This window comes from Schistocerca serialis, chromosome 12, assembly GCF_023864345.2.
Source record: "Schistocerca serialis cubense isolate TAMUIC-IGC-003099 chromosome 12, iqSchSeri2.2, whole genome shotgun sequence".
Taxonomy (NCBI): Eukaryota; Metazoa; Arthropoda; class Insecta; order Orthoptera; family Acrididae; genus Schistocerca; species Schistocerca serialis.
This window is the reverse complement of record NC_064649.1, coordinates 140,712,831-140,737,381: the sequence shown is the minus strand read 5'-3', so window position 1 is coordinate 140,737,381 and position 24,551 is coordinate 140,712,831. Positions and strand designations below refer to the sequence as shown.

Genomic DNA, 24,551 nt, shown 5'->3' with positions numbered 1-24,551 from the left:
TAGTTAAAATATTTGGACGCACTACCTTGAAAAACCCGTGGAAAAATGGATCCAAAGTTTCTTAGGTGCCTTATAAGTATAAAATGTTAGTCCACTGGCGAGCCGCCGTCTGGCGTAGATGTTTAGGGCTAGGACACTTACGCCAGAGGTCTCGGGTTCTATTCCTCCTCCGGCACTTTTTTTTCTTCTGTTTCATTTTCTTTTGTTATTCCACCAATTATTCAGAAAGTTTCCCAAACCTACATTATCTTTAACAAATTAGTTACATTATTGAATAAAAACTATTTTCTTTTTGTCCAACAACACAATTCATGGCGGTGGGTTTTCATTGTAAAGTATATAAGGAGAATCATTGGGTTTTTAATCGGAATAACAAAGTCGATTGGGAAACATTTAATTTTTATACATATAATAATTATAAACAAGAACCGCAGTGGTAATTATCGTAAAAACAAACAAAGCAATAATTTTTGCCACACCTGCGCAACATATAAAAGCGGATTTTTTACAATCACAGGGCGTTTGCAATAAATCTGTACAAAACTATGCCCCATTAACATTTACGAAAATGTTTTGAGTTTCTGATAATTTTTAGGCAAACCAGGCATATTGAATCATGTCTCGGAGTATTGGTGACGATAACTGATGGTGAATTATAAAATGAATTTTATACAATCTTCCCGGGAATTAATTTCACGATTCTCCTGTAACAATGCGCTGCAATTTTGCAAGCAACAGAAGAAAAAATAATGTGCCGGAGGAGGAATCGAACCCGAGACCTCTGGCGTAAGTGTCCGAGAGCTAACCATGTAGGCCAGACGGCGGCTCGGCAACGGATTAACATTTTATACTCATAAGGCACCTAAGAAACTTTGGATCCATTTTTCTCGTGGTTTTCCGAGTAGTGCGTCCTAATATTTTAACCACGTGAGGTGTTAGGAGTCCTCTTTCACCACACAAAATTTCGGACAAATTCCGGACCCCATGGCCGTACCGTCTCCTTGTAAGTCTACAAATGCTAGAAACGTAGGTTTACCTTCCCTTAATCTATCTTCTAAGAGAAGTCGTAGGGTCAGTATTGCCTCACGTGTTCCAACATTTCTACGGAATCCAAACTGATCCTCCCCGAGGTGTGAGAACGCATATAGTATGTGAAATCGTTGGAAAGACGGCTGTAGTTTGGAACCAGATAAGCTGTGACGTGTCTGGTGTTGCAGTGAATGCGTTGGCTGCGTGGAAACTTCCGGATGCAGTGTCTCGTCAGCTGGAGAGGTGCCCATCTGTCCACTCCGTTGTAAACTAATTTTACGGCTCGCGACTCAAGGCAGGCGAGCAGCCAAAAGTTTAGCGCGAATGGGTCTCGCCTTTCAGCTGAGAGAGAACAGCGCTAAGCTGACGGTGTTTCTTCTGAAATTGCTACTCATCCGACTAGACAGCAAGTTTGATCGTGTAACACTAGTTTTCAGGTAAATGGTCTGTCACTTGCAAAACAACACAGCTGACTTCATTCTGCACAAGGAAAGATACACACTGATGATCCAAAAGATTATGACTACTGTCCAGCTGGGGATTCGACGGCGCATAGTGCAGTGTGGCCATATGACGTGGCAAGTAGCGTGTTATAACGCATCTCCTTCTTGATGATTTTGTTTGATTTGTACTTGGCCTCGGCGACAGTCGGTAGTGTGTTGAGACCGCTATCAAGTTACAAAGACGACGTTACACGAAATAACAGTGCTGAAGCGAAATGTCGACGTGCGAGAGATATTTACTTCAACAAGAATCGTAACTAATAGTTCGTAATCGATGTTTAACTGCTTAGTGATGAAATATTAATGATAAAACCAATACAGTCACATCCACAACAAATTCCCTACAAGCTGGTTGTAATTTCAAGTATCTAATAAATCGTAACAGTGGGCTTGTTATTTGAGTCAAAGATTCTACACAAGCGCCGAGCCCTACAGTCAAATATTATCGCTGCGCGTAATTATTACTCGGGAGTTTCATGTCAATAATTTGATAGAATTTTAAATCACAAATGCACGACTTGGCACGAGAGGGTGTTTTATTGCACAAATCAGTCACTTCCTAATCGAGCCTTGAGAAGAAAACTTTCCCAGGTGCTGGGGGGATTTAAATTATATGCTTCGGACCTATCACTGAAGTTCCATAAACCACTGGCTATTATGAATGAAAATTGCCTATCAGTGTTCGTTGCCTAAATCGCTGTCTAAGTAATGTTTAGTTCAATTATCTAGTTAAAAGTTCACTTTATTCTAGTAGGTAAAAGTCCACCGTTCGAATTCTAATGCCGTGTTATTTGTAGTCAGAATATCGTATTATTGCGTCATAATACATCGCAATTATTCAATCTCAAAAGCAATCTAAGCGCGCCTACATGTACGAGCATTCAAATATATGACCTGCTTCGGCTAACTCTCGTAACGTAGTGACAATGCATTCAATTATACTTAGTCATTACTCACGATTCCCAAAGAGTACTCCACGGAGTATTCTTTGGGATCGTTGGTTCTACTTTGCGAATGTTAATTTATGCTAATTATGCGATTTATTATGATTCTGATATTAATTTTACTGAAATTTAATCTTTCTTTCGTAGATTGCTAAATTGTCAAGTCTTAGATTCCTGATTTAATTACTTTTTATTGTCCTAATAATAGGGATAAATGGAACTTAGTTCGCTTATTCACTTTTCTGGGACTTCGGGAGAAATCTTTGGGGTATTGGAAGCTAATTTTTGATTTTTATTTCTCGTCCGAGGAAGTGGCATTACAGTGTGTAAGCTGTGACAGGTCATACTATGGAGACCCTTATATGAAGTAGTTGGTACCATGCTTTTACGTATTATACGATACACATTTCGCAACAAATGTTAAAATACAACTTTTGATGCTCTGTTTTGTATCAAGTAGCATTGTACGCGAGATACATAAAATGTAACACAGCCATTTAGTCAGCTACAGCTCATTTAAATACAGACATCAAATAAAAGTTTTGCATCATCACAGTTTCCAGAACTCCAGAAGACAGACGTTGACTGTGGATATTGTACCACAGACACCGTCCCTTTGACTGTTCAGAGATGTCACTAAAGTAAGGTGACCATATTTTCTAGACTCAAATTCGGGACAATAACATGTTTCCTAGGCCCAAATCCGGGACACATAAAAAATTTTGCAAAATAGGCTATATTTATTTATTTATTATATGAGAAGAAGGTTTCAATTAAATATAACAAATACAAAATATCAGTTAAATTTGTTACAAAGAAAAGCACATTTACATTTTATTAATACCTTCTAAGATGAATGAGTGTGATCAGGGCAACTGTATTTATCAGTGCTGTGAATTTTCTTTATCAAATCTGTATTTTTCAACAACATATGAAAAAACTCGACATAAGTTTCATCATAATTTATTCTAATTACTAACATTGCTTTCATGGTTTCTGCAGCCAACTGTGTTTTTTCACTTGTCCATATATTGTTCATGTGCGAAAATACCCTTTCAGTAGCAGCATTAGTGCCAGGAAGGCAGAAAAGAAACTCCACTAGCTTGAGTACATTTGAGAATGGCACATGATTCTGGCTGAAATGAGAAATCATCTCAACCCATCTTTAACCTGGAACAGTGTTGTTAGCAGTCCACTCAATCATTTTCTCAGTGGTTACTAACTGTTTCACACTGACATACTCATTCGGGAGGTTGACGGCTCAATCCCGTCTCCGGCCATCCTGATTTAGGTTTTCCGTGATTTCCCTAAATCGCTCCAGGTACATACCGGGATGGTTCCTTTGAAAGGGCACGGCCGACTTCCTTCCCCGTCCTTCCCTAATCTGATGAGACCGATGACCTCGCTGTGTGCTCCCCTCCCCCAAACAACCCCAACACTGGCATACTCATCATACATTACATTTTCTGCAAACTGAACTTGTGGCACAGTTTCGCTAACTGCATGTTTGCCATAAAACCTCCTCTGCCTCTTCCATGGCTATCGGAACATATGCAGATTTCTTCCTTCTTCTGTTCGAGTTACGGTTAGAACCGTTTCGACCGCGCGAATGCGTTCGAGTGCGACTTTTTCCCAGTTGCCGTGGTCTCTGACTGCCCATTAGCTGTTCGAGCTGCGGCCAACACGTGTTTGCACAGTAGAAACAGTTTGATAACGGTTTCGACAATTTGTCGTACCCTCTTGTCAAACAATTTCCCACTAAAACTAATAATAAAATACACCGATACAGGTGAAATGAATGTCTGATTCAGGACAAATTGGGTCATGATTGTTTCACTTCCATACATGGCTACACTCCATACAAATACTTTCAGAAACGACTTCCTGACACTTAAATCTATACTCAATGTTAACAAATTTCGCTTCTTCAGAAACGCTTTCGTTGCCATTGCCAGTCTATATTTTATATCCTCTCTACTTCAACCATCATCAGTTATTTTGCTCCTCAAATAGCAAAACTCCTTTACTACTTTAAGTGTCTCATTTCCTAATCTAATTCCCTCAGCATCACCCGACTTTAATTCGACTACATTCCATTATCCTCGTTTTGCTTTTGTTAATGTTCATCTTATATCCTCCTTTCAAGACACTACCCATTCCGTTCAACTGCTCTTCCAAGTCCTTTGCTGTCTCTGACAGAATTACAATGTCATCGGCGAACGTCAACGTTTTTATTTCTTCTACATGGACTTTAATACCTACTCCAAACTTTTCTTTTGTTTCCTTTATTGCTTCCTCAATATACAGATTGAATAGCATCGGGGAGAGGCTGCATCCGTGTCTCACTCCCTTCCCAACCGCTGCTTCCCTTTCATGCCCCTCGACTCTTATAACTGCCATCTGGTTTTTGTACAAATTGTAAATAGACTTTCGCTCCCTGTATTTTACCTCTGCCACCTTTAGAATTTCAAGGAGAGTATTCCAGTCAACATTGTCAAAAGCTTTCTCTAAGTCTACAAATGCTAGAAATGTAGGTTTGCCTTTCCTTAATCTATTTTCTAAGATAAGTCGTAGGGTTAGTATTGCCCCACGTGTTCCAATATTTCTACGGAATCCAAACTGATCTTCGCCGAGGTCGGCTTCTACCAGTTTTTCCATTCGTCTGTAAAGAATTCGCGTTAGTATTTTGCAGCTGTGACTTATTAAACTGATAGTTCGGTAATTTTCACATCTGTCAACACCTGCTTTCTTTGAAATTGGAATTATTATATTCTTCTTGAAGTCTGGGGCCTTGTTTCGACTCAGGTCTTTCAGTGCTCTGTCAAACTCTTCACGCAGTATCGTATCTGCCATTTCATCTTCGTCTACATGCTCTTCCATTTCTATAATATTCTCCTCAAGTACATCGCCCTTATATAGAGCCTCTATATACTCCTCCACCTTTCTGCTTTCTTTGCTTAGAACTGGATTTCCATCTGAGCTCTGGATATTCATACAAGTGGTTCTCTTTTCTCGAAAGGTCTCTTTAATTTTCCTGTAGGCAGTATCTATCTTACCCCTAGTGAGATAAGCCTCTACATCCTTACATTTGTCCTCTACCCATCCCTGTTTAGCCATTTTGCATTTCCTGTCGATCTCATTTTTGAGACGTTTGTATTCCTTTGTACCTGCTTCATTTACTGCATTTTTTATTATCTCCTTTCATCAATTAAATTCAATATTTCTTCTGTTACCCAAGGATTTCTAGTATCCCTCGTCTTTTTACCTACTTGATCGTCTGCTGCCTTCACTATTTCATCCCTGAAAGCTACCCATTCTTCTTCAACTGTATTTCTTTCCCCCATTCCTGTCAATTGTTCCCTTATGCTGTCCCTGAAACTCTGTACAACCTCTGGTTTAGTCAGTTTATCCAGGTCCCATCTCCTTAAATTCCCACCTTTTTGCAGTTTCTTCAGTTTTAATCTACAGTTCATAACCAATAGATTGTGATCAGTCCACATTACCGTTGCTTTCATCAAATTAAACGAAATGATTCCGGAGACCTTTTCGAGTCTCAACGTGCTGTGATGTATATATGCAGATTGAAGTGACGGATGAAAATTTGTACGAAGTCCGGGATTCGAACCCAGGTATCCTGTACACTAGGCAGATGCGCTAACCACTAGCCCCCGCCCCTGGCATACTTGCAATTGGCACCAGATCAATGACTTTGACCGTGTATCAGTGGAATCATCTCGTATGACAGGATGAACCAGGTTTCTTGTTACACCAGGTCGTTGGTCCTTTGTTGCTCTTTATGGTCCTCTGTTAGGTGGCGAGTGACCCAATGGGCACACGCCTATGAGTATCGAAACTGGCGGACGAGTGTGTCAGTACTACAACAGAGATGTCCGATTCAAGAGCGACGTATTTGATTGTGATCCGCCGACTACCTCGAATGAGAGTGTCCGCACGTTCCAGCATTGCAGAAGTGATTGCTGAGTGCAGCCGGCCGGCACGTGGGAGATCGAGCAGGTTTGCGTGAACTTGCTGCGATGGTGACAGGCGCCTCGCTCAACGAGTCACAGTGCTTTTGTTCACTGGAAGATCTCAATAGACATTAGTCAAGCGCCTGTGAATATCTTGGATGCTCTGGTTCCCCCCCTAAAAGAAACTCAATGGCAGATCTCTGATTGGAACACATTTCCGTTGCAGACGCCATTTTGAAGACGCCGTTTTGAACTTCATGTGTAGAAGCGCAATCTATAGGAACTTCGTCAAACGAAAGGGGCTGAAGGAGCAATATCCCACGATCTCTCACAAACAATTCCTCATTATTTCAACCGAAGTTGGCCGAGAAAAAAATGTTTTCCATTACATATTAAACCCTCTCGTATTTGGATTCCTGTATCAGCTCCTTCAGTTTTTCCTTAACGTTCTGAATAACCCTGGCAGGGACATTTTGCTAAATGGGGGTAAACTTCAGGAAACGATCCCTGAAAGGATACGGTTCAAATGGTTCTAAGCACTATGGAACGTAACATCTGTGGTCATCAGTCCCCTAGAACTACTTAAACCTAACTTACCTAAGGACATCACACACTTCCATGCCCGAGGCAGGATTCGAACCTGCGACCGTAGCAGCAGAGTGGTTCCGGACTGTAGCGCCTAGAACTGCTCGGCCACAATGGCCGGCAAAGGATAAGGAATTGAGCAGGCCATGTGGATATTTCCAAGAGACGTAAACCCACATGGGGGTGGAGATGAAAGATGTGTGACAGTGGGCCCTTTATCAACACCAGGCAGGTGGCCTAGCACCATGGCGTAAGCCAGACGACCGTATGGAACATTGTCTACGATAATCGACGCAGTCGGTTGTCAGAAAGCGTGCAGGTCTTCTTACCTACGGACTTGCCTCTGTGGCGACGGATTTGTCGGTAGTTAGTGGCACAGGTCACAATATCGTGCTGGCATTTCCGCCATCCATCACAGTCACAGAAGAGGCAGCCTTTACGAAGGGCGGTATTGTCAACCGTCACGACACCCACTTGTCGACTGCGGAGAATCCGTACAGTGCTGTGGCAGCGAACCTTCAGCGCCGGTTCAGCCTCAGTGTCTGGGCGGGGATTAGGTCGGTATTACACTATCAAATTTCTTTGTCAAAGATTTGATCAAAGATGTGATCAAATATTCCTTCAAATATATTTGACAAAGATCTTTGACGAAGCGCTAGAAGGCGTATTACACTGTCATCATATTTTTCGTCAAAGTTCAAGATGGCTGACAACAACAACTTGTTATTAACCGCAGCAGTTGCATGTACCACAATTGCACTGTGTGCACATGCGGAAGAGAAGCGGGGAAAAAAAAGGAAGCAAACCTGGGTGAAGCCGTGGGTTTTACGACGACACGATAAAAGCATTAAACAAAACTTGTTACGTGAGCTTATAGTGGAGGACGTCAAGTCGTACATCAATTACTTAAGAATGAATCAGCATACGTTTCTGTATGTGCTCAATGAAGTGTATCCTCATATAGCAAAGCACAATATTCACTTAAGAACTGCTACATCTGCAGAACACAGGCTCACTGTAACTCTCCAATTCCTTGCTACAGGAGAGGGCTAGGGTTGAGTTAGGTTAGGTCAAGTCAGGTCAGGTCAGGTCAGGTCTCCAACAGTTCGTAATCTATTTTTGTATTCAGGGTGCCTCACGTTGTAAAGCGCCTCATCAGTTTCAGACATCTCTATTAATTTTGTAGTTGTCGGCACACACCAATTGTATTTAACCACAATGTTTATAAAAACACTACAGACGACAGAATGCAGCGATGCTAGCGCTCCATGTGGTAACATGTCACATTGCAGTGAACAGAAGACAAGCGACTTCTTTGATCAAATCTACAGCGAGGCCCTAGATTTGATCAAATATTGGACGACATTTGACAAAGTTCCCTGTTACACCAGAAATTTGAAAGAAATTTGGTAGTGTAATACCGTCCTTAGTGGCGACCGCCTCGTGGGACAGCCAACCTACCACAACGCCTCAGAAGTGAGGGATGTCTGCACCTGTGGGTGACCCTGCCTCTTCTACTGGAAGACATGTCTCTGGTGCTACAAGGGATAGTGTGGTTACTACATGGTGGTTCTCTATCTCACCGACCAGTTAAGTCTGTAGCTAACATTTCCTCTTGCCTGGTGTGTTGTGATGTGTGCTTTCCGTCATTTAAACCTAATCCATCATAGTTTTTAATCTCCACCTTGAAATGAGTGTACCTCCCTTAGAACGCATTTCCTGTCATATGTGTGTATGACCATTTTTGCTATTTATCCTCGTTCGCAGCAGTTCGTCCCCACTTAGCAAAACTGCCCCCTACGTGTATACAGTAACGACAGTAGCCGTTTGCTGTACTATACGGCCTGCCCCTTTAGCGGAGATTACGCACAGTCGCAGCCCGCGATTCGTAGCGGCGCAGATGGAGAGCGGCGGTCCGCTTATTTTGGGCTGCAGCGGCGTGTGTAGAATGGGGCCACTCGGAAAGTTCCAGAGGACACGCCGGCCTGTTCGAGCGTTCCTTGTGCCCAAATGACTCACGACGTTTACCGGACACGCCAAGGCCGCTGCGGACCTGTCCATCACCTACCCAACAGAGTGCTAAGACAGCCTGCTCCTCGAGACTTTCTTTCTCGTCCGTGAAACTGTTTAAGAGAAACCAGTGACACTTACCAACTAGGTATCATGTTGATGCTGTTGTTGATGTTGTTGTTAGTCCGAAGAATGGCTGCCTGTCGAACACGTGGACCCCTTAAAGATACACACGGTATATATTAATAAAAAATGGTTCAAATGGCTCCGAGCACTATGGGACTTAACTTCTGAGGTCATCAGTCCCCTATAACTTAGAACTACTTGAACCTAACTAACCTAAGGACGTCACACACGTCCATGCCCGAGGCAGGATTCGAACCTGCGATCGTAGCGGTCGCGCGGTTCCAGACTGAAGCGCCTAGAACCGCTCGGCCACCCCGGCCGGCGATGATAATGTTGTTGTTGCCTTCAGACATAAGTCTGGTTTGTTGACGCCAGTCTATCCTGAGCAGACGACTTCAGCTCTCCATAAATACCGCAACCTACGTACTATATTCATCCATCGTGGCCGGCCAGAGTGGCCGTGCGGTTCGAGGTCTGGAACCGCGTGACCGCTACGGTCGCAGGTTCGAATCCTGCCTCGGGCGTGGATGTGTGTGATGTCCTTTGGTTACTTAGGTTTAAGTACTTATAAGTACTAGGGGACTGATGAACACAGCAGTTAAATCCCATAGTGCTCAGAGCCATTTGTACCATTTTCATCCATTTGTCAACCAATGCAGCTCCTAACCGTCGCACTTCCTTACACCACACTGACAATTCCCTGGCGCCTCAGACGCTCACCTGTCAATTTGTCTCTTCATTTAGTCTGGTTAGGGCTTAAATGACACTGCTATCTTCGATGAGGCGAAGAAGTGTTACAGGACGTGTTGAATAGAATAAACACTCTAATGAGTGTAAGTACAGTACTGGCCATTAAAATTGCTACACCACGAAGATGACGTGCTACAGACGCGAAATTTAACCGACAGGAAGAAGATGCTGTGATGTGCAAATGATTAGCTTTTCAGAGCATTCACACAAGGTTTGCGCAGGTGGTGACACGTACAACGTGCTGACATCAGGAAAGTTTCCAACCGATTTCTCATACACAAACAGCAGTTGACAGGCGTTGCCTGGTGAAACGTTGTTGTGATGCCTCGTGTAAGGAGGAGAAATGTGTACCATCACGTTTCCGACTTTGATAAAGGTCGGATTGTAGCCTATCGCGATTGCGGTTTATCGTATCGCGACATTTCTGCTCGCGTCGGTCGAGATCCAATGACTATTAGCAGAAAATGGAATCGGTAGCTTCAGGAGGGTAATACGGAACGCCGTGCTGGATCCCAACGGTCTGGTATCACTAGCAGTCGAGATGACAGGCATCTTATCCGCATGGCTGTAACGGATCGTACAGCCACGTCTGATCCCTGAGTCAACAGATGGGGACGTTTGCAAGACAACGACCATCTGCACGAATAGTTCAACGACGTTTGCAGCAGCATCGACTATCAGCTCAGAGACCACGGCTGCGGTTACCCTTGACGCTGCATCACAGATAGAAGCGCCTGCGATGGTGTACTCAACGACGAACCTGGGTGCACGAATGGCAAAACGTCATTTTTTCGGATAAATCCAGGTTCTGTTTACAGCATCGTGATGGTCGCATCCGTGTTTGGCTACATCGCGGTGAACGCACAGTGAAAGCGTGTATTCGTCATCGCCATACTGGCGTATCACCCGGCGTGATGGTATGGGGTGCCATTGGTAAGACGTCTCGGTCACTCTTCTTCGCACTGACGGCACTTTGAACAGTGGACGCTACATTTCAGATGTGTTACGACCCGTGGCTCTATCCTTCATTCGATCCCTGCGAAACCTTACATTTCAGCAGGATAATGCACGACCGCACGTTGCAGGTCCTGTACGGGCCTTTCTGGATACAGAAAATGTTCGACTGCTGCCCTGTCCATCACATTCTCCAGAGCTCTCACCAATTGAAAACGTCTGGTCAATGGTGGCCGAGCAACTGGCTCGTCACAATACGCCAGTCACTACTCTTGATGAACTGTGGTATCGTGTTGAAGCTGCATGGGCAGCTGTACCTGTACACGCCATCCAAGCTCTGTTTGACTCAATGCCCAGGCGTATCAAGGCCGTTATTACGGCCAGAGGTGGTTGTTCTGGGTACTGATTTCTCTGGATCTATGCACCCAAATTGCGTGAAAATGTAATCACATGTCAGTTCTAGTATAACATATTTGTCCAATGAATTCCCGTTTATCATCGGCATGTCTTCTTGGTGTAGCAATTTTAATGGCCAGTAGTGTAATAGAACGTAGTATGTTGTCGTCGACAGCGAATATTCCTGAGAGACATGGGTATCAGGCGTGGCCCAGGAAATTGTGATAAGGTCGCTGATCTTGCGGACAGAGTGGGCAGCAATCTCATCGAAAATATAGTTAAAGTTTTCTGTGTGTTCTCGTGCAGTTCTTCGGGATTCAGGATGTGAGAAACCGGCCTCTTTATATAGTTTCCCAAGTGGTGTCGGTTTCATGCATCCTGTTGTTAGCCTCATGTGTCGTTTAGGCTTGTACAGAGTTTTTTGGCGTGTGCGGATCTGGACCATACGGGGCATGCATTTTCCGCTGTGGAAAAACAAAGAACTCGGGCAGATGACCTCAATAAAGATGGCCTGTTTCCTCATTTAGTATTCTTCTTACAAGTAACTTGTAGTTCAGTCTACACATTCTTTTTTCATAATGTACTCGTCACGACAGAAAACAGCAAGATACTGAAGTCTTTCCGTCTTTGTCGTACGTCGTTAAGTTCGAGGGAGAGATAAATACGTCTAATGTTGTGATAGCTCTAGTTTGGAAACAAAACAGTCGTGAAGAGTTGCTTATTTTAATACGAGATAAAACAGTTGGTTTCCTATCTGCTGCGTCGTTTCCTGCTTTCATTCCTTATCTCTCGCTCCGGAAAGAGCCTGAAGTCTGGAAAATTCCCTTCGCTGTATTCCTTGCACGCGCCAGTAGCGAAAGCTTTCGTGTTGCAGTTTGCTGGCATTGTTGACGATGTCCTGCAAGAGGGGAATCGATGTTCGTGACCGAAGCCAATCGCAGCTTGCGCGCACGAAATTATCTTCACCGAGTAGTCGGTAATTTCCGAGGAAGATTCGCCATGGGAACACTATATCTACACCTATACTTTGTACTGTGAAGTGCATGGCACCAGTTATTAGGAATTTTTCATGTTCCACTCATGTAGGGAGCGCGGGAAGAATGATTAAATGCCTCCGTGCGTGCTGTAATTAATCTAATCTAGTCCTCACGAACCTGCGGCAGAAAGGGGTCATAATTCAAAGCTGGTTGTTGGAAGTTTGTAAGCAGGCTTTCTCAGGATAGTTTAAATCTATCTTCAAGAGTCGGGCAGCTCATTTTCTTCAGTATCTCTGTGACAGTCTCCCGCGGATCAAATAAACCTGTGGCCATTCGTGTTGCCCTTCTCTGTATACGTTCAGTGTCCCGTGTTCGTTCTAGTTGGTATGAATTCCACAAACTTGATGAATATTCTAGAAACGGTCGCACGAGTGATTTGCCGACCTCTGTGACCGAGCGGTTCTAGGCGCTTCAGTCCGGAACCGCGCTGCTGCTGCGGTCGCAGGTTCGAAACCTGCCTCGGGCATGGATGTGTGTGATGTCCTTAGGTTAGGTTTAAGTAGTTCTAATTTTAGGGGACTGATGACCTCAGATGTTAAGTCCCATAGTGCTCAGAGCCATTTGAACCATTTTATGAACGATTGATTTGTAAGCAATTTCCTTTTAGACTGATTGCACCTCCCAATATTCTACCAATAAGTCAAAGTCAACCACCTGCTTTACACACGACTGAACCAATGTCGGTTTTATCGTCACAACACTGTGCACTCAGAATCTGGTAGCTCACAAAAATACTGGAGTTAAAATAAGTTCGACCTATTTTGTGTATTGTAGACATATTTTCATTGGGGACTGAACTGTTTCTTTACTTCGGTGATAAAACAAATGGTGAAAGGCAAAGTAAGCATTTCAAACAATCAAAAATAGGGATGGAGAGTCATCTACAAATGTAGAGGAAGCTTCAGGCGTGCATCAGGAAAAGTGCGCTGGGTCCATTGTCGTTCATGTTGTACCGGGTGATCAAAAAGTCAGTATAAATTTGAAAACTGAATAAATCACGGAATAATGTAGATAGAGAGGTACAAATTGACACACATGCTTGGAATGACATGGGGTTTTATTAGAACCAAAAAAATAAAAACGTTCAAAAAATGTCCGACAGATGGCGCTTCATCTGATCAGAATAGCAATAATTAGCATAACAAAGTAAGACAAAGCAAATATGATGTTCTTTACAGGAAATGCTCAATATGTCCATCATCATTCCTCAACAATAGCCGTAGTCGAGGAATAATGTTGTGAACAGCACTGTAAAGCATGTCCGGAGTTATGGTGAGGCATTGGCGTCGGATGTTGTCTTTCAGCATCCCTAGAGATGTCGGTCGATCACGATACACTTGCGACTTCAGGTAACCCCAAAGCCAATAATCGCACGGACTGAGGTCTGGGGACCTGGGAGGCCAAGCATGACGAAAGTGGCGGCTGAGCACACGATCATCACCAAAAGACGCGCGCAAGAGATCTTTGACGCGTCTAGCAATATGGGGTGGTTCTAGTAAAACCCCATGTAATTCCAAGCATGTGTGTCAATTTGTACCTCTCTATCTACGCAGACATACTAATACTAACCTCAGTTTTTTCGCCAATTATGCATTTATCTGCAGGGTGTCCCAGGAAGAATGGTCAATATTCAAGGATATGACAGAAACGATCATTTGAAGCAGTGAGTGTCATGTGGACATATAACTGTTAGTCCCAGAGGAAGAAATGAATAGGACCATCTTCAAGGAAATTCAAGGTAGTTTAATTTTGTACTGCGACACCTTCTCGTTATAGGCCGCAATCTTCGAGTTATTCAAGAAAAGCGTACAAAAGCGACATTAAATGTGTTCTGTCTGAACAGGACAGGTGTCCATATGAAGTTTCCTGCTTCGAATGGTCATTCCTCTCATATCCCTGAATATTGACGTTTTTTTCTGGGATACCCTGTATGACGAAACCCCGATAAAACAGTACAAATATTGTTCATAAGATGTCAAAGCAGTGTAAAGATTGGCAACTTGCTTTTAATGTTAAGAAATGTAAAATACTGACCTCTACAAAACCAGGAAAACATTGTACTCTGTGACTACAATATCAATCACAGTTGGAATCAGCCTAGTCATACAAATACCTGGATATAGCAATTTGTGGCGAGACGAAATTGTACCATCGCATAGGCTCAGCCGTAGGTAAAGCAGATGGTAAACTTCGATTCATTGTTAGGGTTCTGGAAAGATGCAGTGTACCGTCCATCTCGTTCAGAGCAGTGTTGCTAGGACCAATATTATTTCGCGCCTTGTTCTGCCAACATGAATCGTCTTTTTCGCAAGAGCGGCGCGTCAGAGATTATTATGGAAACTTTGAGACGTGCGATTCACGGGTAAAGACGAGAGCGCTCGCCTGACACGTATCGTAAATGCGGAAGCACGAATTCGCTGACACTCAGCGATGGCAACAATCAAAGTAAAACAGAAAAAGCGAAGAAAAGCACACTTTCGGACGTTGGGAAAATGTTATTCGATTACTAGCTGTAAAGGATCCACTTGTCTTGATCTTTTTATTGTTTGTTTTCCGAATAGGAAAAAAGTGCAGTTAATCATTTCTTTTGTACAGCATCTACCTTTTTCAAAGCATATAGTAATAAATTACGTTTGATATTTTCCTTTTGCGTGCGTAGACGAATAACTTTTGTGGTTGTCTGACACACTGGCATCCTACGTGTAGTTGTGCGAGCGAGCAACATGATTCTTTTAAATTCACTCCGCAACTCTGGAATTATTGTAAGCCAGTTGGAATGAGATGAGTGGAGTTCGTGTTATGGATACTGACTTGGTGGTTTTTAGATAATATTTTTCATTTTTGTGATGTTATTTAGAATTTTTTTCAATAAATGTGGAATTTTTCTGCACTTTTTTGAGAGGGCATACCGGAAACTCTTTGCGAATTTAGGAATTATATTCGAAAATTTACGTTTTCGTCTTAGTTCATCATTGCATCAATAGGTTTAAGTATTTTTCCTTGCTCTCATCTCAGTCCGAATTCGCTGATTCATTTGTATAATTACATCATACGTGTTCGTTCACAGCCAACCATAATTTGTTTACGTCGTTTCCCTCTAGAGGTGGGAACACTTTCTCTACGAGTTATTCCTGTGCCTTTATGTGTCGTTTCCAAGTTGCATTCTAAAACATTCGGGACTATTGCAGAACATTCGAAAACATTGGTTAACATTGAGAACATTCGTCAAAAGTTAAGAACATTATTCACTGAAGAGCCAAAGAAACCGGTATAGGCATGCCTATTCAAATACAAAGATATGTAAACAGAATACGGCGCTGCGGTCGGCAGCGCCTATAATAGACAACAAGAGTCTGACACAGTTGTTAGATCGGTTACTGCTGCTACAATGGCAGGTTATCAAGATTTAAGTGAGTTTGAAAGCGGTGTTTCAGTCGGCGCACGAGCGATGGGACACAGCATCTCCGAAGTAGTGATGAATTCTTCCGTACGACCATTTCACGAGTGTACCGTGAATATCAAGAATCCGGTATAGCCGGCCGGGATGGCCGATCGGTTCTAGGCGCTACAGTCTGGAACCGCGCGACCGCTACGGTCGCAGGTTCGAATCCCGCCTCGGGCATGGATGTGTGTGATGTCCTTAGGTTAGTTAGGTTTACGTAGTTCTAAGTTCTAGGGGACTGATGACCTCAGAAGTGAAGTTCCATAGTGCTCAGAGCCAATCCGGTAGAACATCAAATCTCCGACATCGCTGCGGCCGGAAAAGGATCCTGCAAGAACGCAACCAACGACGACTAAAAATCGTTCAAATTGACAGAAGTGCAACCCTTTCGCAAACTGCTGCACATTTCAATGCTGGACCATGATCAGATGTCAGCTTTCGAATCATTCAACGAAACATCATCGATATGGGATTTCAGAGCAAGAGGACCGCTCGAATACCCTTGATGACTGCACGACACAAAGCTTTACGCCTCGCCTGGACCCGTCAACAACGACACTGGACTGTTGATGACTGGAAACATGTTGCCAGGTCGCACGAGTCTCGTTTCAAATTGTATGGAGCAGACGGACTTGTACGGGTATGGAGACAACCTCCCGAATGCATGGACGCTGGATGTCAGCAGGGTACTGTTCAAGCTGGTGGAGGCTCTGTAATGGTGTGGGGCGTGTGCAGTTGGAGTGATATGGAAGCCTTGATACTTCTGGACACGACTCTGACAGGTGACAAGTACGCAAACATCCTGTGTGATCTCCTGCATACATACATGATCATTGTGGATTCCGATGGGATTGGGCAATTCCAGCAGGACAATGCGACACCCCACACGTCCAGAATTTCTACAGAGTAGTACAAGGAACACTCTTCTGAGTTTAAACACTTCCGCTGGTCACCAAACTCCCCACACGTGAACATTATTGAGCATATCTGTGGTGCCTTGCGACGTGCTGTTCAGAAGAGATCTCCACCCCCTCGTACTCTTACGGATTTATAGACAGCCCTGCAGGATTCATGGTGTCAGCTCCCTCCAGCACTACTTAGTCGAGTCCATGCCACGTCGTGTTGCGGCACTTCTGCGTATACGATATTAGGCAGGTGTACCAAATTTTTAGCTCTTCAGTGTAAGTTCCACTCACAGTGCTTTGACCTGTCATCTGTGTGTGGTTGTTGCATGTCGATGTCTAACACTGCCGGTGGTCACATTAGAACCACTGGACCGTGAATATTGCTTACCTCTGTTAATAGCTCATAACAGTCGCAAATGCCTCGGGAGAGAAAAAAAAACTATACCATGAGCTACAATAAATGTAGAATAAGGGTAATCGAAGTTAGTCAAGCTGAGTCACGTTGACGCGTCCGTAGCATACTGCGACCGGATCAGGATTACAGCTGAGTGACGCTAATTCTCGATTGTGAAATGAACTCGCCCACACACGCTCGCTTGTGTAAAAATTGTGTTACAAATGGAGATAATCGTTACAGCTCACCAGATATCGTATCCAACAGAACGCCTGATGCACTGTTGTCGCAACGGATAACAAAATTTCGTCGCTGTGTTGTGGTGTAGGGGAAGAGGTGGAGGGGGGAGTCGTTTCTCTTAGATCTGAAAAGTACGGAGTTAAGTTTTCATTCATTATAGAATTCTGACACAGTTTTAGAAATGAATGGATAACCACCAATTCTCTGGGATCTAATAAGTTTTTTGTGTTGCTAAAAAATTAAGTTCTTGTGGCGTGAGACGTCTCGAAACTGACCAACTCTTCTATACAGAAAACAATAATTTTAGAGTCTCAACCCCCTCCGCGGAAAAAATATCGGCGTAAGACCGTGATATGGAATGATACTGATTATCGCGCACGTTTTGAGTAAACGTTACAGTTTTTGCTGCAAACACGAACCGTCACACTTAAAAAACTGTATCATCTGTACCTGCCACTTCCCTGGTATAAGCCCTATCTATCTCTGCAATTTTTTCTTCGTGTAGGTCATCTGCGTACATAGTGTATGCTTCTTCGGTTTCAGCAACTAAGGTTGGCTGCCCCATTCTTGAGTGAATGAAAACAAACTTTGAGCGACCAGCTGCTTGCTACACGCACACACACACACACACACACACACACACACACATACAGGAAGCTCCACAGATGTTGCGTTGTGAGGTGATCAAAAACTTTGTGGCACGTTTCAGTACAGGCAACATCGCGTGTGGTACAGCGCATTCATCAACACCAAAACAGAAGTTGTCATGAAATGAATCCAGCGGAAGACAGATGGCTGTGAAATTAGGTCTGTGAGGGAAGGGGGGTAGCGAGATGGAAAGATTCTCGTCAGGGAAAAAACAACTTGGGAGAATGGCAACGCACACCCAAAGGATGCAGCCCGCAATTATTTATCCAAGAAGATGAGGTTATATGTGGCGAACGACACGTTAATAACAAGCCGAACCGTTCTAACTAACGTATACCAATTTGTAACTGCCAATAAACAATTTCTGTGCACAGGCTACGAAAACACATGTAGCGACGTATGATTGCCACCTTCTGTACTTCGGAAGCCGCGTACAGTGTGTGATAGATGGTACATTGTGAACCGGAATTATTTCATCCCCTTTCTGTTCCAATCGCAGACTCTCCGCACGAATACAGGTTCTCTTCCATGGATGGTATTTATCGCTGAAACAATGTGGTTTCGGTTATACCATTTTTGTTTTCATCTCCAGTTTAGCCTGGATGTTATAACAGCTCAAACCGGTTTCCGATATAATCGATTTTCGATTTCTGTCATTTCCAGTAATAAACGTAGACATCGAGCACACACTGAAAAATTCTTCAGATTTTTGCATTATTTATTTCAAGATACGTACAATCTATATATTTAAAAACAACTTTGGCCGTCCACTGTTCGCAGCTCTTCTCGAAAGTTAAAAAAGGGCTGAATGCGACAAAAAATGTAATTTTTTTGAAACTCTGATCAGAAATTAAGTTGTAATCGAGGGTCGTACCACTGTTTCGGCATTACAGACAGTCAGTGCTGAAGGGCGAAAGGTAAGGGAGACCCGTATTTTTCGTGAAGTTACTCGGCTGCTGGCAGGAAAAGGCAAGGTATGAAGACACAGGATGCAAAAATGGCTCTGAGCGCTATGGGACTTAACATCTGAGGTTCTAAGTCCCATAGACTTAGAACTACTTAAACGTAACTAACCTAAGGACATCACACACATCCATGCCCGAGGCAGGATTCGAACCTGCGACCGTAGCAGCAGCGCGGTTGCGGACTGAAGCGCCTAGAACCGCTCGGCCACACCGGCCGGCCACAGGATGCAGATCAGCTATTTTCTAATTTTATTATAAACGGTCTTCATCAGTGTTAGATCAGGTGGATACTGGTCGTGCACATCCATCGTCTAACTGGACGCACCATTTGCCAACAGCACATTATTATCTCAGCAGTTCTGTACTGATTCTTACGACATGTGCCTGTTGCTTGTTTCTAACTGCCATCATTGTTCGAAGTCTGTTGAAACCCTTGATGTTCATGTTGTACAGTACAATAGTCAACCGCTAAGAAACATCAATAGACGTCTAAGACCTGCTGCAGATGATGCAGTCATCTGTAACAAAAAAGCTGCACCAGTATTAATTACACTTCAATAAGAATTCAAAGTACTGCAAAAAGTTGCAACTTGTTCAAATGTCCGGAAATGGAAGACTGAGTATGTCACAGAAGCTGACAGGGTTAAGTGGTGGTGGTTGCGCCTTTTTAGTGGATGTGTGTTAATGTACGTATGTGGCTCCTGTACTGCTTTGGTCAGATGACAACCGAAAAAATGTCACTGACTGAAAAATAGTCCCAAAATTTGGGATACCGAAAGGATGTTGACAGTGTCTTGCCTTTGTGGTGGAAACGCGTTGATGTATACACCTCCAAAGTTGTTTTTGTCAACTTGGTACTATAAATAATGTCAGTGACCAAGTAGCCCCAAAATGAGACGCTGAATGGATTCTGTCTTTATAATGGAGACACGTTGATGAAACTGGTCTCAGTTTTGTTTCGGTCGGCTGAAAACAATGAGAGTTTCAATGACCGGAGGTAGTCTGAAACATCGGTGTTCAAAATGACACTCTTCTAATCGTGGCGTGTTGACATACAGGGTGAATCAGGAGGAAAGATACATGCTTTGATGGCTGATAGTGTTAGTGATGCTCGACAAAGAACGTCCTATGACCATATGTCCTGTTCTGAACAGTTTCAGAGGAAACTATCGAAAATAATGCGGAACAGGTCAAATGTAGGTGAGAGTATATGCGACATTGTGATCTGATGTTTTGTTTAATTGTGTACATTTCCTCACGAAAGATGTTCAAAAGAGCCACCGTCAACTGCAGTGCATTTTGCAACTCTTTGTAGACAGCCACTGTGTTGCTGATCGGAACACCTTCGTACGGTCCTTTACTTGAGCACACACATATAAAACACAAGAGAGAAGTTCCTCCATAAAAAGAAATTGTGTGATCTCAGTGGCTAAGAAATGACTCCACGGCGACCATTCCAACACCTGGGATATGTTTCCTGGGGTACTGTGTGTCACCAGCTGTACAGTATGTGCGCATTGAACTTTTCAGTAAAGGCAGTGAAATGTAAGCATGTGGATAGTGGTGAAGAAGCACATAAAACGTTGCTCGTGTGTAAGATGGCAAGAACAATGCCCCTTACATGAAGTCATTAAAGATCACCGAACTCACTTTGAGCAAACAGTAGTGCTGAACAAAAATGACTGACAATGTACCTTGTAGAGGCTATATTATGGACGTATTGGAATAATTAATGTCGGGTGATGGTTTTAAAGTAATTCACGCGACATGAAAACTTTGCGGAAACGCGTCGATTTACTGGAGGCTAGTTTATCCCACGGAAGTATTCAGAGTTGACCGCGGCTGGGGGCGCGCGCGGCTGGGGATGTAGAGGCTTATCTCACTAGGGGTAAGTTAGATACTGCCTACAGGAAAATTAAAGAGACTTTTTGAGAAAAGAGAGCCATTTGGATGAATATAAAGAGCTGAGATGGACACCCAGTTCTAAGCAAAGAAGGGAAAGCAGAAAGGTGAAGGAGTATATAGAAGGTCTATACAAAGGCGATGTACTTGAGGACAATATTATGGAAGTGGAAGAGGATGTAGATGAAGATGAAATGGGAGATACAAGACTGTGTGAAGAGTTTGACAGAGCACTGAATGGCCTACGTCGAAACAATGCCCCGGGAGTAGAAAACATTCCATTGGAACTACTGACGGCCTTGGGAGAGACAGTCCTGACGAAACTCTACCATCTGGTGAGCAAGATGTAGGAGACAGGCGAAATGCCCTCAGACTTCAAGAAGAATATAATAATTCCAATCCCAAAGAAAGCAGGTGTTGACAAATGTGAAAATTACCGAACTATCAGTTTAATAAGTCACAGCTGCAAAATACTAATGCGAATTCTTTACAGACGAATGGAAAAACTGGTAGAAGCTGACCTCGGGGAAGATAAGTTTGGATTCCGTAGAAATGTAGGAACACGTGAGGCAATACTGACCCTACGACTTATCTTAGAAAATAGATTAAGGAAAGGCAAACCGACGTTTCTAGCATTTGTAGACTTAGAGAAAGCTTTTGACAATGATGACTGGAATACTCTCTTTCAAATTCTAAAGGCGGCAGGGGTAAAATACAGGGAGCGAAAGACTATTTACAATTTGTACAGAAACCAGGTGGCAGTTATAAGAGTCGAGGGACATGAAAGGGAAGCAGTGGTTGGGAAGGGAGTGAGACAGGGTTGTAGCCTCTCCCCGATGTTATTCAATCTGTATATTGAGCAAGCAGTAAAGGAAACAAAAAAAAAAAAAAAAAAAAAAATTCGGAGTAGGTTTTAAAATCCATGGAGAAGAAATAAAAACTTTGAGGTTCGCCGATGATATTGTCATTCTGTCAGAAACAGCAAAGGGCTTGGAAGAGCAGTTGAACGGAATGGGCAGTGTCTTGAAAGGAGGATATAAGATGAACATCAACAAAAGCAAAACGAGGATAATGGAATGTGTTCGAATTAAGTCGGGTGATGCTGAGGGAATTAGATTAGGAAATGAGACACTTAAAGTAGTAAAGGAGATTTACTATTTTGGGAGCAAGATAACTGATGATGGTCGAAGTAGAGAGGATATAAAATGTAGACTGGCAATGAAAGGGAAAGCGTTTCTGAAGAAGAGAAATTTGTTAACATTGAGTATAGATTTAAGTGTTAGGAAGTCGTTTCTGAAAGTATTTGTATGGAGTGTAGCCATGTATGGAAGTGAAACGTGGACGATAAATAGTTTAGACAAGAAGAGAATAGAAGCTTTCGAAGTGTGGTGCTACAGAAGAATGCTGAAGATTAGATGGGTAGATCACATAACCAATGAGGAGATACTGAATAGAATTGGGGAGGAGTTTGTGGCACAGCTTGACAAGGAGAAGGGATCGGTTGGTAGGAAATGTTCTGAGGCGTCAAGGGATCACAAATCTAGCATTAGAGGGCAGCGTAGAGGGTAGAAATTGTAGAGGGAGACCAAGAAATGGATAAACTAAGCAGATTCAGAAGGATGTAGGCTGCAGCAAGTACTGGGAGATGAAGAAGCTTGCACAGGATAGAGTAGTATGGAGAGCAGCATCAAACAACAACAATGAAAACATGTCGATGAATAAGGCTTCAGTGTACTCTCAGTCAGCTGGGAACCACGAGAATTTCACTGACAGGAGGTAATCTATAAATTTAGTGTACAAAACGACATCTCTCTAGAGAAGGCGTGCTGGCGTTACATCTGCATTGATGTTTTGGTCGGGTGAGAAACAAGGGAGTGTCATTGACCGAAAGGTGGCAGAAAATGCGCGGTTGCAGAAGGTCGCTCAAGGGGTTCGGTGGAGGTGGCTACAGTGTCATTTAGCTGTGTGACGCTAAAGCACGCGCGAAGGCCGTTGGGGTAATATTATGACAGCGCAGACCGACTCGGCCAGCTGCGTGACACACACACACACACACACACACACACAGAGAGAGAGAGAGAGAGAGAGGGAGAGAGAGAGGGTGGGAGGGAAGGGGCGTGAGAGCGTGTTGTAGTGAGGGGGGGCGGAGGTGACAAAGGCAGCAGCGGGCAAAGGCGGGGGCGGGCAAGAAGTCGTTTTTTCGTAGCGGCGTGGAGGGGACACACGAAGGGGAAGGGAGGGGTGATCACGCGCAGGACGCGTGGTTTCGGCGTGCTCGCCGCGTGCAGACCCGGTTAACTCTGCGGCCGCTCGGCTGGGCGCGTCAGTCTGCAACGGGCCGAACAGACGTACGCCCGCTGCTAGCGCCCATGCCTCGAGCCGGGAGCGACGACTTCGTCATCATCGTCAGAAGGTTCTCGCTGTCTAGGGTCGCCTACCCCATACACAGGCTTTGACACTAAGCCCCAGTCTCCTTCTCTACACCCACTCTCAACTATCAGTATTCCTCAGTTTCTCGCCGAGAGAAAGTTGCCCTCGTTATCTTGTATCAAGAAGTCATTCACCTCTCTTGTTTTTCTCACAAGTCTGTTTACAAATACCAGTACCTGAAACAACATTAGTTTTCTAGTTAGCTTTAGAAAAAAAAACGCACATCAGGAAACGAGTGTTCCTGTCGTGAAAAAGACTGAAAGGAGTCCTTAATTTTGTAAGGATTCTTTTACGATCCGCTTCGTCTTTCGTGAACAGTATTTCGTAGTACTCCTACAGATTCTGAAACTAGTCAGCTACAATCAACAGAGATGGCTAACCACCAAGTTGCGGCGAAGAAAGTGCTGTTGACCTGCAAGGAGCTGCACAAACCGCTGGATTTTGTGCCAGGTAACCTCAACTTCCGCGTCAGACGATTTTTTTCTCTTTGCTGCTTTATGCCTTTTTCCACCTCTTCAGTGGATCAATTAGTTGCATATATCGTAGAAATAGTCATATTTCAAATTATTTTCTGCATATGGTGACCGATAGCTCGTAGATATTTGAAAAAGAATGTAACATTTAAGATCTGCCAAGAGCTGCTGATGTAATGGATCATCATCTACTACCGCTTTCAATCATTTGGCCATCATAAAATCATTTATCGTATGGCAATATTGTTGCTTTGACGTAAGGGTTGGTTTTTACTCCACAGTCATAATTATGCCATGTAAATAATTTTATTGCGGTACGTGCATCGTGCGCAAGGTGTTAAGACAGAAAATATTTTTTCATTGTTGTTTTGTAAGTGTATGCCATTTAAATTTTTATGGAGTTTGATACCATGTAAAGAATAGTTGCAAATTTAAGTAAGAATTGGTTTGCATATTCCGTTGGCTTACAACTTACTTGAACAATTAAGTGGATGAATGACGCATTTTCATGCATGACGTACTGTGAAACTGAGTGAAAGCAGTTTTCCAGTATTTATGATACGACAGATTTCGTTCAAATATGTAACCAATAATGATCAAGGTAGCATATAGAAATTTATTTTATCAGCAGCTCGTGGCCGTTCTGAAATATCACTATTTTCAACCGTATATCACTTATAAGCACAATACGTATTTAATTCTTATTTATAACACTTGTCTGTTGTTGATGGGTGTGGGGAGACGGATTGTGCTACTACGCTTACGATGTGAAAGCGCGCAGCATATGTGATTTTTAAAATGACATGTAACTATGTTTACGAATTGTGTCGCTTGAAGCTGAAAGCAGTAT

The 24,551-nt window shown here is 43.3% G+C and overlaps 1 protein-coding gene across 1 annotated transcript in view; it reads left to right on the top strand.

The window, feature by feature from the left end:
• Nucleotides 1-24,551, top strand: part of LOC126428420 (peroxidase-like) — a 346,222-nt gene that overhangs the window by 303,576 nt on the left and 18,095 nt on the right. The gene's annotated exons all lie outside the window — the stretch shown is intronic.